Genomic DNA, 18,533 nt, shown 5'->3' with positions numbered 1-18,533 from the left:
TACATCTTTGTCTCAGGTATGCTATAGTTTGGAGTGTCGCAAGAGAAAACATGTTAGATCTCACTATGAATGGTATGAAAATAGACATACTAACAGACCAAAACATTGATAATAATACATGTATTATAGTGTGCCCGCGAGATTTATTTTAAAGGGCATTTGAGGATACAAATTGGTTACAATAGAGATCACCTTTGGTGTGTGTAAAAGTCGTGTTTCGAATGAACGGTATGAGCATTGAAAAAAAGAACTGATACAGCAACGAAGGATGACCGATAATTATAGCCATGTGATATTGGAGGGTGAAGGTACGGTCTGTCCCGAGGTGTTCCTTACGTATTATTGATGGTGAGTAATATGTCAACATGTTCGATACATCAGTTAGAAGGACAGTGAAAGGGTCACCTGTCATATCGGATCACTCGTATCCGCCTATTTACAAAGGGTCATTGGCCAATACTGTACACATCGTTGTAGGAAACGATGACCTAAAATAAATCCTCCATCGGACACCATAGTTACCCATTTCTCTATCCTCGGTGAAACAAGTCTCTGGAGATTCCGACGATGTCTTTACAGCATCTACGGAAAATGTCGCCTCTAGTAAATTTTATATTCGCAATTCATATTTTTTACTTCGCGTATACGTTTTAACCTTATATTCCTTGACGGTAACGATGAACTTGCGACGCCTGTAGCTGACAACACTTTAAATGACTCGGATCAGATGAACGGTAACGAACATATAAATTGAAGACTCCTTAATCATAGAGTACAAATTGACAGCTAATCCCTTACTTAAAACGAGAGCCAAAACGTGTAAACCTCTTACTTTTTTGTTAATTATGCTCCCTATAATTTCTATTGGTCGTAATTTCTATCCCCTCAAACTTCCCCGTTCATTTCCGGAATTTGTCCAATCCGGATTTCGGTGATAAATTGTTATGTTACCAAACATCGATCAACGAGTCAGGATCACCTGCGCGTTTGTGGCTCATAGATCACGTGATGTCATCTTAGAAAGTGCGCTAGGCGTCGCCTCGCTGCGTCTTCTGTGTCACGGTGTTAGATTAACTTCCTGTTGACAAATATCCAAAGCTGATTATAGCTGGATGTTGAAACAATATTGAAATACATCAAATCGTATGAGCCGCATGACAAGATGGCGTTAACTCGGAAAAATCATTTTTGAAAACAAGGCCTGTTAGAGAAATGTTACGGGTTGAAACTTTTTTTCTCTTTCATTGAACAACAAATGGATTCTGGAGCAGTAACAGGATGAAAAACAATGTAAGGATATCAAAGAAGTATGTGTTGTTTTTGCTTTTTATCTAGGCATGAATATATCCCTTGTCCTTCATGTTCATCAGCGTTGAGTAGTCGCAGAGTGACAAAGCATCTGCATGGCTGTCTTTCCAAAATGTGCCTATGTGTCATTTGTAAAATCACTTCCACCTTGCGTAAAAGAGTGATATGAGTTACAACTTCATTTTACAAGATTTCTCGATTGTTCCATTCATAGTCACTTCTAACATTTAATGTAGTTGATCCAATTACAATGTCGACCACATTTTACAATTTCAACAGAAAGATTTTGAATTCGACAAGCTATAAAATCATCTGTTCACAATAAAGACAATAATGACAATGTAACAATTTGCAAAACATTCAATCATTGGTCATTCAGTTTTGTGGGTTAGTTTATTATCGTCCACTCTCTTGGTACCGGCTACATACCACACACACTTAATACCGAAGCATTTCAATATTTCTTTACCAAAACCTAACATCAAAGGTTCCGATCATGGTAAGGCAAGTATTATGACCTTGCCGTGATTTTTCGGATAGTGATTTGTTCTAATATGAATTTATGAATAACGTAAGCTAAGAAGCGATGATGAAATCCCTCACTCGGTTTTGGCACATATAAATACAAATACCTTCCATAGCCTTGCAGGTATGGTGGTAGAATTCTAGAATCCTTCTGTCCCTATTGCATGATCATAAAAGGCGACTAAAATTAAGATATTATCTTTTTTCTTCTTCCTAACTTAGCTAAACCTCTTCTTCTTGACGTCTCCCTTGACACCGCCTCACTTTTGGCCTTTTGTTGAACACTCGCCCATGTGAGGTAGGCTCAGGGTTCTGTCGCCAGGCCGAGACACACCAAAGTCCTGTTTAGTGCTCACCATAAAGGGAGTGGGACGACTGGTTCGCCCGTTGTCAGTATAATGTGATCGGTAGTGGTGTGTTGCTTGGTGTATTCGGCGGCATTCTTTTGTGATATAGCACTATAAAAAGAGCAAGGGTTCCACTATACAAGAAGAACAACATCGCAATTTTTCAAAACGTGCACCTCGCACTTTACACACGCTACACACCGCACACATGGAGACCGCCCTTTCATGACCTTCGTTGTTAATAGGACGTCTCAATTAATCAGACAAACAAACTCTCCGAATTTCTTTCACTATCTCTTGCCTTTTGGGTAACACGTTCAAGATCTCCATGGAATAGTTCAAAAGAAATTATCAAAATATGTTGTGCTTTTTCTTGAATATCTGGAGCTTTATTCACGATTCCAGGACAGTGATGTGACCTAATACCAATTTACAAATAACTTAACCTGAGAAGCGATGCTTCTAGACTCTGTTTTGGTACTACACTACATATGAATGTATAGTTTCTCCAATCCTATTCAAAATTGAATAGCCTGTATCAACACCGCGTGTCTTCTAGGTCCAGTTTCTATATACATCTCTGTCAATTGTCATAAACGCCACATTGCTTTTAGCTTGAGTTTCTGACATTTCCAAACTCTTTAAACGTTAAATGTATGTGCACGTTGTCAATTATACAACCATCTTTACACACAAACAAGATTAACGATTTTGTATCCTTGTCCATGCTAGGTTTTAAATGTCGTGTTCCCTTTGAGTGACTAACCACATACGATTCTTCAGAATAGTTTGATTATCTCATAAATTATCAATTACAGGGTTCTATTTCGCCAATCAGCCCGTCTTTTTTATCTCGGGAACAAAAGTGAACATAATTTTTCGGAATGTAAATATTAACAAGGAAATGACGACGAGACTAACTATTGTACACGGCATTGTCTGAAGAGAAACCAGCCACGCAGCCATTGTACTTACACAAAAAATCCACCAATCGGAAAGATATCATTTATCATGGTCTCGTAGATGCTTTATTGTGAAGCCTCCCGGTGATATTGACCCTATGATCTAGTCAGGGTTTTTATTGAATTGAGAACACAGACGGCTGAAGCATTGCTATCGTATGGCTTTGAAAAAAAATTCAACGAAAAATAAAAACAAATGTACAAAACTGTTTTCATTTGTCGACTTGACAAATAAATTCACAATTACTGTCTGCTGAAAATTGTTTTAAATCTTACGTATGCTGTTGTCCTTTAAAGACATCCAGAATAACCGTCATTCTGTGGTATGAAATGTGTCTCGAGTGACGCAGACTTGAACTTTGGCATGTCATCGATATTTAGGCTTGATATGCCGTTTTGACTTACATATGTAACAAGTAATTTTGTTTTGGATCTTAACCATCTTAATCTAAATCTATGGTAATGCGCGTGCGTTACAATGAAAACAATCGTCGTAAAAGTATAAAACAAAGGCAAAGACTGAGGTCAGCTTAACAGACGGTACCAGCGTTTATGTTAAGATTTACCCTCATACTCTGCACATTTTTGTATCAATCGGATTTCTCTACCATTCTTTCATACCTTTACCCAATGATGGAGTTTTATTGAGCGCTTTTAAAATGACTGCGTCTCTATGAGTTCTAGCAATTATATCTCATTCTTTTTCTTTATTACAACATATAAACAATTGCCATTGTTTTCGTATATTTAAGTTACCCGTGTTGTTGTCTTATACTCTTAATTTGACCAGTCAGTCTTGCTTTGTGTCCTTCGCAATTTTTACTGTCGTGTTTCCTTGGTGTTTGTATCATAAATTCTGCGCTAGGTTATTCAACACATGTTTATGAAATCAGCATAATGTTTTCATAAAATTTGTTTCATTGCGTTTTCATGTTAACATTATTCTCTTAAGCATTCCAATTATGTTGGTTCCGCCGAGTTAAATGATGCAGCAATTTCAGTTTTGTTTCGTTATTCTTTTATTTCTACTATTAATTTTGGGTTGTTATTGCACTTGTGTCCTGATATCATGCTGTTCATAAACTCTACAACCATTAATTTCCGTCATTTATACAATTCTTCAGAATTTATTTATATCGTAACAACATTTGAAAAACTTTTAGCTACAATTCGACAATATAAATTGGGCTTATGATAGCTCTATTTCCTTTTTAGCATTTTGTAACTCCCTTACCTCGGTCAGCGTTGCCATTTTATATAACGATGAAGGATATTCATTTAACTATGAAATTGTGAATTTTAACCATACGCATCAATCTTCCTTACAAGGACATCTGCATAATATGTAGGATGCATGAGGTAACCATGCCGTCTGCTTCTACTCCTACAATACAATGATTTATTGTCTGTGTCTTACAAACGTTTATCTGGCAGGAGATATGTCGACATGACGTGAAAGTAATATAAACGTTTTTGATACCCAAAACAATTTGATACCGGAAACGTTTAAGTCTCCTATCGTCTCGATTCTATGCCTGTTTGAACATGATTTGATATTCATACTGAAACGGAAGGAGAAATAAATAAAACGGATATGGCGTTATCTATTCAGCGAAGGATTTAATAGATAGTTGAAACATTTTTCTCTGTCTTTTCAAAAACGATATTTTGTAACGGATATAAAATGGAAACGTAATTTGTTTGCAATATTTTTCACGTTTCATGTCGGAGATGATGGCCCGTAGCGTCCCGTCACTTCAACAAAATGTCATACTCAAAGACAATGAGAATGGATTGTAACGACAATAATTCTCCCGGCGAAGTTTCAATTAGATAAAACAATCACATATTGATATACGTCAGAAATTGAATATGATATGTAATTGTTATTTATATACAGCATACTACGACAGATCCATACAACATTCAAAGTGATTCTGCCTTTCTTGTTGTTCAATTTCATGTAGAATACAAGATTGAATTATTTCTAGAGTCTAAATGATTTCATGCAAACGATCCTTTGCAAACAACATTAAAGTGAATAGTCGGAAAAAGATAACCAGTCTGAATGATTTCATGCAAACGATCCTTTGTAATCAACATTAAGGTGAATAGTCGAGCAACCAGTCTAAATGCGTTAATTGGTCTCCCGAAAGTCCTAACATATCAAAACGATGCTGCGTGCTGCTTACGTTGTCCAGATTTGACCATTGAAATTTTGGAAAAGTAATGAAAAGAAATTTCAACACGAACATAGACAGTCGGGAGGACGTTTAAGGATTCCTTTAATATAAATAAATTTCTTGGCATGCAGAGTAATTTTGACGGTTTATTTTTCTATACTGGATATATTTACACCATTTTTACCGACTTTTAGCCTTCCTCTGCCCGACTATTTACTTTATCGGAACTATATTCACTCTTGGCAATATCTGGACGAAAAGTTTGTCGCGTTATTTTCTCTTCAGTAGGCTTTAGAAAACCATAAGTTTAGGTAAATTTGACTGTGAAAATCATTCAAAGGCAAAGATAACGTATGATACCTTATAAACATTGGTTACAACATAATTGCTTTGGTTTCATGCTTTATGTTTGTTTCGATAAAAACATATATGCAGAAGTTATTTTACAATTACTAATAACACTGTAAAAATGTGAAATGAAATTGTAGACAACATGTTGGTTTTAAAGTCTGGTCGTGTGTACTCATTTGCATCGTAAATGTAAATATAATGATGTAAGTATTGTCCTGACTTTGCATATCATTTCGAACAGACGGTAACGACAAAGGCAAACCGACGTCAATGCTTTAAGTGCCTATCATATATTGTTTTCTCCATTAAACTTGTGGAAAGTATAATCAAAAGCGCTTGATATGCAACATCGTGGTAATATTGCTTTCAAAGTCATAAGTAAATGTGACCAAACGTTATGGATCAGTTTCAGCCCTGCAGGTAGGGCGTTAGAATTGTACCTGCTGCCCCTATTGCATGATCGTAAAAGGCGACTAAATTTAGGATCTTATCTTTTCTCTTCTTCCTAACCGACTTTATCTTTCCTAATGCCTCCCTTGGCACCGCCTCACTTTTGGCCTTGAGTTGAGCGTTCGCCCCTGTGAGGAAGGCTCTGGGTTCTGTCCCCTGGCCGAGACACACCAAAGTCTATAAAAGTGGTAGTTTCTGCTCCTGCTTAGCGTTCAGCATACAGGGAGTGGGACGACTGGTTCGCCCGTTGTCAGTATAATGTGACCGGGTGGGGTGTGTTGCTTGGTGTCTTCGGCGGCATGCTTCAGTGATATAGCACTATAAAAAGGGCAACAGTTCCACTATACAAGAAGACACAACACGAACATACCGCAGTCTCCCAGTACACTCACCTCGCACAACATACACGCAACACACCGCATACATGGGAGGCCGTCCTTACATGACCATAGCTGTTAATAGGACGTTAATAAATCAAACAAACAAACATGGATCAGTTTCAGCGTTGCTTCTGTATAACAAACTACGTTAACTGCCTGCATACATGCGAGGCCGTCCTTACATGACCCTGGCTGTTACTAGGACATAAATATAATATACCAAATCAAGCAATAGTGTTTGAGACCAAGATACTTCTTATAAAACCTATCAGGCAAACATGTACAATCGTTTAACATGTAATAGTACCCGAGTCTACCATTGTTATCGAGCTTTAATTCGACTTCCGCGTCCCTCTTGCCTCATAACATCTCTCGTTGTCAGTTACAGTTCTCTTCGCGATGCGTTAGGATTTCTCGCATTTGCTCTCTGTTTAATACTTAGGCGTATAACATGCATGGAAAGCCCGATATATGCATGCTACTTTCCGCATAATACTTATCTTAAGTCAAAGTAATTAAGTATAATTCAATTTTACTTGTTACGAGCATTTTCATTGGCTTAAAAATTACTTAATCAGCGCCCATAAAGGAAAAAATGGCGTCGCCGTTTGTGACGTTGCTTCTGATTGGCTGAGATGACGGCGTAATGATTTCATAGGCAAAGGAGTCCTAAAATGAATTTTGAGTATTGAAGAGATTATCTTTAGTAAATTGGATTATAAGAATTAATTTGAATATTTTTTATGCTATGGAGATATAACACAAAAATCTGAGTGTACTCTCATCATAAAACGCTTCGCGGTTTATTTAGAGTACACTCAGATTTTTGTATTATATCTCCATAACATAGGAAATCTATTTAAGTTTATCCTTAAATATTGTGAAACCATTTATTTTTTGTGTCCGTTTCAATATGGTTAAAAAATCATTCGCTACAATATTGTTTCAATGTCAGACACAGTGAATATCGCATTGAACAAATCGTTTGGCATGAAATAGCCACGGTTATAATTTGGCTTACCGTATATTCTAGACAAATATAAATGTTATAAGACGAAAGATCTTTCATATGTGGATATGAAGGATAGGGATATTCTACCCGAGGGTCACAAAATGTAGTAAAACCCGGCCTGAGCTTGCCGAGGGTTTTGCAACATTTTGTGATCCCGAGGGTATAATATCTCTATCCTTCATATCCACTTATGAAAGAGTATTTTTCTTTCATACCTCGACGTTTTATTGCAATCTTACCAATATAATATCCCACCGTTTTGAAATAAATTCGAAGAAATCCACGGCTGAAAGTCAATTTTTCATACATGAAAAAATTACGTGATATTTCAACAGAAATGCCGTTGTATGCATCTTTTATAGTGAAACCTGTCAAGTTTAAAAAAAAAATGTTAAAATTTTACCGAGGATATAGAAATTTTGTTGACGCCGTGACGTCACGAGGTTTTATTGCATGGGTAGCCATGCAATACAGCCTCAGGCGGCATGATTGTATTACCCTAGAGCAGCCAGTATTCCACCCGTAGGTATGAAAGAAAAAAAAGTATATACCTATGTAACTTCGTCGACGATAACTTAAACTTTTTTAATCAAAAATATAATGATGCTGATTTATTTTCTATCTATGTAATTAGCAATAGAAATAGACAACCTAAACGGGCCTGAAATGGATTTACGTTTATTCCTAGAAGTACGATATTGTCCTATCTAAACAAAGGACCCTGGGTTTGGGGGTAATAAACTATTTGTTTTAACGTACCAGTGATATGACTACCCGATGGGGCAACCGTTGTCATTTCAAGTTTATATGAAGCTTAAATAAACGTCAATTTCACGGCATGAAGATTTTTTATATTCGTCAAGATAAGCAAGGGTAGATATAATCAGTGTACACAGAGTACAATTTGATGTTTGGGGAAAGCCGAGCCGGACACAGATAACTCGCCTTGTGGGAGAATTCCTATATGAAGAATCGATTTTTAATAAAAAGTCACCACAACTGTACAATTAAATTTACAAAAGTGCAAAATATTTTATATTTTACTAGTCCTATCATTAAATCACTAATGTTTTCTTGATTTATCTGTGAAATTATTATTTTTTGTTGGCTTTATTGTTCAATGTATACATTTTCATTTGATTAAGAGAGATGGAGGTTTATGATAATTGCTGTCTTGTTATCAATGTGATTTGGATGTACGAAACTTTACTATCCAGACACACAATGATAGGACAGTACATCCGAAAAATGAAGTTTATGACGAACCATCTGAAATATAATTTTTCTATAATCTACTTAGTCAATTAGTAATAGCTTTAATACAGTATTAAAGATGACATATACAATTGTATGTACTCTTAAAGCAGAAATAGCAAACTCCCATGATATATAAGGCAATTGCAAGGTGTTCTACATATTTCAAAACACTTTAGATAACCAGTCCAAAAAACAACAATCTTGCTTACGAACATTCAAATGTGACACAGAGATGGGATTTGGTTTTACCAATATATAGATAAATGTTGTTACACTATACACGAAAGTTTAACAAATAAAACTCTTTTTAGGTAATGTTACACACATCTTGCCAAAGTTTTGTCATTTTATACGTGTCTTTTGCTGAGAAACCCGATTATTGTCCTTTATTGAGTATAATACTGTGGTTACTTCGGGTATATTCCTCACAAACCCTTGATTTCCTAGGTGGTATTGTATAGTCAGGAAAAACAATTTCGGCCAATCATTATTCTTTGCCGAATATATCAAGGAAATTAATCATACAGTTATTAATTAATAGATATCGGGTATTTAGAAAATAACACGTGCCATATCAACGGACATCCGGGACTTTCGTGTTAACACATGACCAGGGAACACAGATAGAGTTATTGAATATTCTATCTTTGATCACATTATTTTATTGACAGTACGTGCAGTATGTGTAGCTATAAAACTCGACATGTCGATATCTCTCCATGTTTGGTGATGGTCGTGTATGTAAAAAAGAACAGCATTTACCGCGATCTTTCCGCTTCTTTTAATCTCTTGTCGAACACTGACATTAAAGTTGGTCATGCTAATGTATTATCACATGTTTCAATTATAAAAAAAAAACATTTGTATCTGTAATAGCACGCACCATGACACGAAATGAACTTCACATAGATAGCATTGTTGTCCATATATTATATATAAGCTATTTTTAATTCTTTAGTGAATTGTATTAAAAATATATTTCACGGAATAACAAAAATTCCGGATACTGTCAATCAGTCTAGTATTAATTCAATTGTATCAGGATTTTTATGGTACTATCCCTAGCAGGGGAGTTGATTTCCGGGAGTTCCTAGTTTTGCTTTGTTGTTATGGTACAATCATTGCAATGATACGTCATCGCGATACTATATGTTTGATGGTACGTCAATAGGGACATTTGGATGCGCCGTGTGTAATTTATGTGATAATGCGTATCATACATGTTTAATCTTGCTTGACCAGAGATGACCAGTCTTGATATTGAAATGTTTCTCTAATCTTTTTTTTATGTAGACTCGTTTGATGTATGAACTTTTCTCCTGGAGAGACGGGGAAATCTTTCTTGGGATACTTTCACTCAAATATAACATTGTGTAAGAATACTATTTTCTCCAAAATGTAAACAAATGTTTTAAGACCTCTAACGAAAATTTCTTTTAAATTTTTCTTCTTTCTTTTTTGCGTTCTATTCATTAGTCAAATTAGTAAATTATACTACTTATTTTGTTTACTTGTGAGGTTTATGAAGTAAGTTTTGTTCAATGGACGACAGCCCAGGAAATACCCACAGAAGATGACATCGTTGGACAAATTCCGATATTGGTTATTGACGTTTCTTTTTGTATTTAGTAACAAACATTTCAACCAATGCTTACAAGACATGTCCATATAAACGGGAATGGTTAGTTCCATATCATATTGAACGTCTTTTTAGAAATTTCTCTTCAGTAAGGAATTTAGAGATACCAAAGCGATGTGGATTGCCGTCGATCAATCCCACATTCGCCGTAATTAATTGTGACGTCACAAATAATCAAGTCATATGCGGAACTATTCAATTGTCATTTGCACTTTACACACGTAATTTTTGTATTTCAAGATCAACGTATCGAACACTTATATTTGGCAAACCTTGGTACCCTATTTCTGCACGATTTTATTTTATTTCAAATTTAGATTTACCGTAACTTGGATTTGACTGCAGACAAAGCCTATATACGCTCTCTCCATAATCGATCAGATTTATCATTTATAATTGGAAATCAATAGTTATGTGCTTTTAAGCAAATATACGATGAGCATTTTCAAACAGTTATCCCACCTCCTCAAACTGTACGGTTTGTCATAGCTCTTTTTTCTTAAACGAAATAAATGGAGGCGTTCGAAATAGTTGTTGGTTCCAAACATATCTAGTTTTATAAAAATAATCATAGTAAGGGAATGGTGTCTTATGGGTGCCATGATGTTCCAATGTTCAGTTTCTTGAATGTTAGTTTACTATCTCTAGTGTGGTAATTTGACTTAGATCTATACATCTGTTTTATTTATATGACCTAGATTTGTATGTCTGGTGTTTTATGATGGTTTTCTAGTGCAGTGCTTTTGTATCGGATCGAGAGATGATTTTGTATGGGATTTTGCGGTGAAATATAACAGGACGCTCACTCTTCTTAGGCATTTTTTTTTGCAGTTAATACATCGTCTTTGCTTTGCGATGAATAGATTGATTTTAGAATTAACAATATTAAATAAATTTTTAGAAACTAGTATTACCTTGTCCGCTGTCTAATGTCCTTATTTCATTAAACTTTGAAAATTTCTGATTGGATGTGTCTCCTAGACTTTGTCCCATGATGTCATAAACCTAGTTGCTGTCATGAGAATAGTGTCTTTATTGTTTTAGACCTTTACGGTTTCGCGATAATAGCAATGTAAGGGGATCTATCGTGATTGTCTCTATGATACCCTTATCAGAACACACACTTAAACTATTACCGTAATTTAAATACCAAGAGAGTTTACTTTCATTCTCGAAAATCTATTTTTACTGCCATGAAATATGATATCGTTTTATATCATTAAATTTTTAGTACTTCATTAGATAATACGTTCTCGGTATTAGTATGATTTGGGGAAAACAATAATTTCACCACAACAGTAAAACAAGAGTTTCAGTAACTCTCAGTAGGGCTATAGTATTCTCTATTGTCAAACGGTGAAGGGACACTCAGATTCAAGGGAGATAACCCATGACAACACAAGATCAGGGGCAGATAACCACTGACAACTCAATAAAAATAAAACTCAGAATTGACCATAAATATGGTAATAAAAGCACTGTAGCAGGAAACTTGAATTTATCGCCCCTCGCCAGTATCATAAAACAAAAGCTGCATTCCGCCATCATTAGGAGATAAGTTGATATCGCCTTGTCGCCATCACCAGTTCGACATTAACGACACAGCCACCCAATACACTCAATTAGGAGCTGGATTTCATTTGGAACTATGAAATAATTTTATTACCATTCTTTCTTATCATAGTTAGAGGAGAATACCAAAGTTTTCCTATCGTATCCCAATGCTAATAAAAGTGTAAGGTAATCTGTCTGATCAGACAGTTAGAAAGACTGTGATGGCTCCACTAACGTAAAAACCGACAGGTCCAATTATTCCGAACATCGCATAAAACTATCTTACCTCATTTATGTCTTTAAAATCCAAACGAGAATAACTTAATTTTTGTATTTTCCAATAGTCAAACCAGAAAAAATGACTACTTCTATGGTCAATAAATGTGAGCTAACGATTGTAGTTTCGCTTTAGGAGGAATTTTGGTGCCATTCTGAGGTTTTGCTGTATAATATATACTGATTCCATCGCATCCTTGTTTTTTTATCTCATTTCACAGTGTGTATTGGTAATTTTATTATCGAGATTTTCTCGTAGATTTACCCAAATTAAGGCTTCCATGCACCCATGGTGTTTATGTTCTATTGTTTTTAACAATTGTTCGCGGAATTCTTATCTGTTCTTTATGATTTCCATATAAACAAAACAGACATTTTGAATAGGTAGATAGATAGATATAGATATATTCTTTATTTCCTCATTTGTATGAGATTACAACAGCAAGAAACATAAGAACAAATGTAGTGTAGATTCAATTCATATGAAATAAGCAACGTTGCTACGTTATGTTTGGTTAACTGATTGTTCATATTCTAGTTGTTTCTTAGATTAGCCACTGTCATCTATAAATGTTCATCAATTTTTGCATACATTTTTGGTATCATTTTGAGATATATTTCATCATTTCTGTCCAGTTTTCGTCTGGCAAATCGATGTCTTGTGATCGTCTGCCAAGGATATATTTTGTTTGATCAGTTTCACTTATGTTCGTAAATGTAACATAGTCATTAGCATGAAGATAATTAACAATGATTTCCAGGATTAGATCCCTCTCAGCCAACAGAATATGGCATTCTATCAGAAAATGTACTACTATATCAGTTACCGTTTTACCACAATTTGCAAATAACAGGAACAGCTTCCTAGACAAAGGATAGGTGTATAAGATCACTCATCTGCCATGTATCCTTCACACTTAATTTAGAGATCTCACACATGGGATGTGCTATGTTCTTAGTTTTTGTGTGTTTTTTTTTTATATATTTATATTTGTATGTTCGTACAGGGTACGCTACAGCACATATCTTATGAAAACACCATAACATGCCGCACTACAGCGTAGAAGTAACTCGGATCCATGTGACTTTGATTAGGGAAGGATATCTATTAGATATTCTCGTTGAACTTAAAACTTTTCTCCTTGCGTCTTCCTTGGATTGCACGAAGGGCATGTCAAATCGCCTTTTTCCTATTCAAAGACTGTCCTCGCTCATCCCACGTTACAGGACACGAGATAGATCTAGCAACGACGATCCAGCCTTCTCATACTAGTCTAGGATGTTAGGGAGAATGTAGAGTTGTGATGTCGTTATAGAACCGAATTATGTTACCAATGTCTTTATAAATGGCAACATTTTAGTCATGTTCCAAAACGAACAACTTTATTAAAGAAAATAACCAATGCATGTAGTTTAATCAATAAAATTATGCAGAGCTAAGTAGAAACATTATCAGCACTTTTAGTCTTTAGATAATAAATAATATCGTTAATAAAAATCTAAATGAAAGCTAAATGCCTATAATTAAGTTAAGTTGTTTGTAACGCAAAGTGGCGTGAGTACATCATTTTAAATTTTTTTTCTTGATATTTCAATGATAAATCTAGATTGTAAAAAAATAAATATTTTGAAGATTCCTTTTCAAAAGAATCCTAAATGTGTAAGATATTAAAGAGGTTCCTACGTAAAACATCCCATGATAAGAGTTTTTAGTTTAATAAGTTAGAAAGAGTACAGTAAACTGCAATTGCATCAAGCTAAATTACTTTGTACACGAGTTTTCTTTTAATCAAAATCGCAACATGTTTCAAATGTTTTGTATTTACGAATATTGACAAATTAATGTCAAAATAGAATATATCAAATTTTATCATCCAGTGTTAACGTTTGTTTGTGATAATATTTCATTCTGCTTTTGCAGAATATTTTCTTTGTGTATTGTTCTGTTTTTCCTTATACTCTTGCAATTTTGTTTAATATAATTCTTCAGTGTACGAAAGACAGAACAGCCCTGTTTTATTTTAAAAGTTTTTGTTGTTGCATATTTTTGCGTTTGAATTTTTTAGATGATTTTTTTACACCATTACAGCACAATATTATGACTTAATTTGTTCGGGAAGATAACATTTTATAAAATATTAAGTGTTTTACGGGAATATTTTGAAATACAGTTTTAGACGATGCCCTATATAACTATTTAGTATCGGAAAAAAATATATTCAATGCATTACATAGGATATAAGATATTTTATTTGCTTAAGCAATCATTGTGATATTATCCCGTATAAAAAACAAAACGGATAACGGATAATTATCATCTTCTACATAATTAACAACAAATTCTGTATGTAGGATTTCCTTTTTTATTTAATGCACCTCGTTACAATGTAAAAAATATGCTTCCTGTAAATTTTGCTGATATACACATTTTTTTTCTTTTGTAATTATTTTCTGTTCCTTTCATTTCGTTCAGACAATGTAAGTGTTATATAAGTAGGTGGAAGCCATTACATCTTATAACAAAGGCTCGTTCGTTACAGAAGCATGGATCAAGGCTCGTTCGTTACAGAGTAGGGAACAAATCCGACACTTCGGCCAGCCAACCAGGCACCAGTCTGCCATTGTCTAACAGTTTTCCCATCACTCTCCAAGACTCCGGTACGTACTCCCGAGATATACGGTGTACCAACATTGTCACCGACTTGTAACATCTCCAGAAACGGAGACATTTCTCATACGCTTTTGTTTGGGAAGTCTTTGAATTATTCATTGTTCCCATTTTCTTGGGCCATTTTCAGGAACCGTGGAAAAATCGATTTTAAACTTCACTAAATGTGTCTACCAATTATTAGGAAGTGCAATTTCTGATTTACCTTTTTAACATAATTTGTAAATTTAGCAATATGAATAACTTACATAATTAGGTCAGTTTTGATTGATGTTGTATTGCAAAAAGTGTTGCTGTTTACCACATTACATGTTCTATAGAAGGAAAAGATACTTGCCGTGAACAGTAAAAATATACATTGTTTCAATAGCAGATTTATTCATGGAAAAAAAAATGCATATGAAGAAATATACACAATGTGTCCATTAATACGTTTGATATGACATTTTTAATTTGAAAGAAGAAAACATACCTTGTAAAGAATCAGAAAAGATGATGTCTTATTATAAAAATATATCTGTATTTCTATGTGAATGGTATTTAGTTTAATTGTAGGAACTCGTGAGAAATATCCAAGAGCTACATCTCACGAATGGTCATAGAATCATATAAAATAGTAAAAGAAATTATAAAAAACACCTTTCCTTGATAGTCGGACGATGTATTTACAGTTATGACAATATGGTTATTCAAGATAGGAGCCTATTATGGTGTTTAATTACTAGAGATAGATAGGAGGTAAAATAAAAATAAAAATCTGGATGATGTTGAAGAGATTATTTGGTATTTTACGATATGATGTAGGCGTGTATATTAATAAATCTTAAGAATATTCTGTATTGTAGTACATTTAACTACTCGGTGGTTTTAAAGAAATCATTTAACTACAGAAAAAAAACCATATTTTTATTTTGTAGATTAAACCCAAGCAGAATGTTGTAATAACTTATTTCTATCACGAAACTTGCTATAACTTAACTTTTTGTGTAATTGCAGTCTCATTCACCCAGGGCGATGGATCTAACGCATGCGCAAACAAGCATAATTACATTGAAATACCGAACTATAATTAAACACGCGTATGGAGGCTTGTTTTAAAGAAAGCTAATTATGCACAATTATCAAATAACACAATTAGGTTAGGTGGCTACACAGATTAGAGTGGTGGTGTCAACGTATAAAATATGTATAACAATCATAGCTCGCCTACCGGGCATTTTAAACATGCAAAGATGTACGTGAATTCATCAGCATAAATTGTTAGGACGCAAATTTGTATATGATATTCAAGTTATAAAAATGCAGAATTCGTTTGCTTTCTTTTAACGTTCATGGCGAATAGATGATTCAATCAATTTCATCAATATTTTGTTTATCATGTCATTAAATTTTATCAATACTATGTATTCACTTGATCCTACGCCGTTGGAGATATTGTTCTGCTTTCTTTTGTTCTTATTATCTTGCCAGTTTCTTTCATATTGACATAATAATTGTTTTTCTTCAGGTTTGATATTTTTCAGTCATTGTTGGTGTATTTATTTTGTTTTAGTATTCGGAATGTCTGTATTTGTTAATTAATAATTTCCGCTGTATTTTGAGATTTTCCCATTAAATCATTGCTGCTATACTTCATATTATTTTTATGCCCGTCATTTCCTGCCTTTTTGTTCTATTTAAGAACATTTCTTTTGTTATTTTCCCTTTTGTTAAGATGTTCCTTGTATTCATACAACACTGTAAACAATTTGGTTTTTTTCCTGCCAACTTCCCATTGTCTTAACTCCTTTATGTTCCTTCTTGTGTTATTTTACCCTCACAAATTTATATCTTTCATGCATGGCTGGCTTGATTTACTTTACTTCATATTCTGTATTAATCATTTCTGTAGATTAAGACGGAGCAGAAGGATTTTCCGCTGAAGTTATTTTTTACGGCTGTTTTCGTCGACTGACCAGCTGCACCTAATGAATCTGCACATTGTGGTTAAACTGAAGTGCAAATGAAAACCAAGAACACACTCCACAACGCTTTACAGAAAGTCATAAAGTATTGCGTTTTATAACAACCAAGAAAGTATTTTATTTCAGAGAAGTCTTACGTTTGTCTTCATTCTGTAACCATAAAACTTATAGTCATACATCTGCATACTGTTTAATATCGGGATACAGTTACACAGATCCTGCTCGGAGAGACTCTATTAAATTAATTCACGCTAGAGATACTTCGCCACCAACGTAGCACAGACCATGAAATGTATTTTACTGCGCATTTCATAAAATGTTAGATATCTTAAAGCGACAAGGTTACGATTTCAGATGGATGTGTCTACTCGGCAAACATTAAAATGTTTAGACAGATTTTGAGACAGATGCATCCATTGCCCACAAAATGAATACGGGCGTATCAAACATTTAATCTTGGGCTAAATATACCTAGAAATGCATTTATTTTTCCTTCGGTTCTTCAAGGGCAAGTCGATGATGTCATGGTACAAATATTGAACATGGAAGCAAGGACAAACATATCGCTCCCTTTCTCAAAAGGCGATGATGAAGCGTTAATTGTTGCTATCGTAAAAAAACAAACATTTTTTTTTGAAATTACAATAAAAATAACCCAGACAACGAGAGTCTTACATAGAAGGCTATCCTGTACAATGTTATTGCTTTTCTAGTGGACATGTTTGTAAACAGAAATATGCATAATGCTTGATTTCTTTCGCTTAATCATTATGCAAAATTGATCCCTTACTGTCAGTTCGTAATTAATAAACATTCCGTATGTATTGCTTTAATATATTTTCGTATCACTGTCGTCGGATAACAACAGTAAAAAATATACATATAAACCTGTGGCTGTCACAGGTAACTCTACCTGCCTTAATGTTATAGATATTCAATTAAGTCATCGTCGGCTTTCTTTCAACTTTTACAGGTGTGTGTATACCCGCATACCACAACAAAACTAGGCATTGTTTGTCACATAAAGGCCACGGGCAGTTATAGCTATGATTTACATGTTCCAAAATGAAATATGTTATACTTTTGAGAAGTTATATAAAGTGAATCGTAAACATTCAAATGAAAGACATAGTGTGTGTCTTGTATGAGCGATTTTATATTGTCAACGGCAATTTGATGTAAAATTGAAGTTGTTTCATTTTCCAACAGTTTTGATGACGAAATGTTTCACGGCAATTATTATTCAAACATACGTCGTGTTAACCAAAAAATGGTGTTATGGTCAGAAACAATTTAACAAAACTACCTACCAACACGGGAAGATAACCAAAATATTGGTATGGAGTAATAAGGCTGTCCTGAAACTGAAGATATACTGGTGGTATAGAACAAGCATTTCATTCGACATGTGAAACATGCAGAGATTTGGTTAGGCCTAAGCTGTGGGTAGACATGTGTCACAGTCAAACAATAAAAGAGTTTTGTGTTGTGGGGAACCCCATCACATTCCAAACCACAACCACGTAAATTTTCTGTCAGCTAATTGATTTAGATAATTTAATAAGCAGCCTACTGGCCGTAAATATCAGTATTATCTTACTTGTTTTTGTAAGAAGTGAGGACCCTATCAGATTGTGTGTATTCAATATTTATTTGG

General features: G+C 34.4%; 1 long non-coding RNA gene across 1 annotated transcript; it reads left to right on the top strand.

Annotated features, from left to right (window-relative positions):
• The first annotated feature begins 1,002 nt into the window (after positions 1 to 1,002).
• On the top strand, positions 1,003 to 18,504 carry LOC138309684 (uncharacterized). Its single transcript, XR_011206309.1, has 3 exons — positions 1,003 to 1,290; positions 14,785 to 14,902; positions 16,804 to 18,504. It is a non-coding gene; the product is annotated as an uncharacterized lncRNA (long non-coding RNA).
• The last annotated feature ends 29 nt before the right edge of the window (positions 18,505 to 18,533 follow it).

Source organism: Argopecten irradians, chromosome 1 (genome assembly GCF_041381155.1).
Source record: "Argopecten irradians isolate NY chromosome 1, Ai_NY, whole genome shotgun sequence".
Classification (NCBI taxonomy): domain Eukaryota; kingdom Metazoa; phylum Mollusca; class Bivalvia; order Pectinida; family Pectinidae; genus Argopecten; species Argopecten irradians.
The sequence above is the reverse complement of the archived record's forward strand: the minus strand, read 5'-3'. Positions and strand labels throughout refer to the sequence as shown.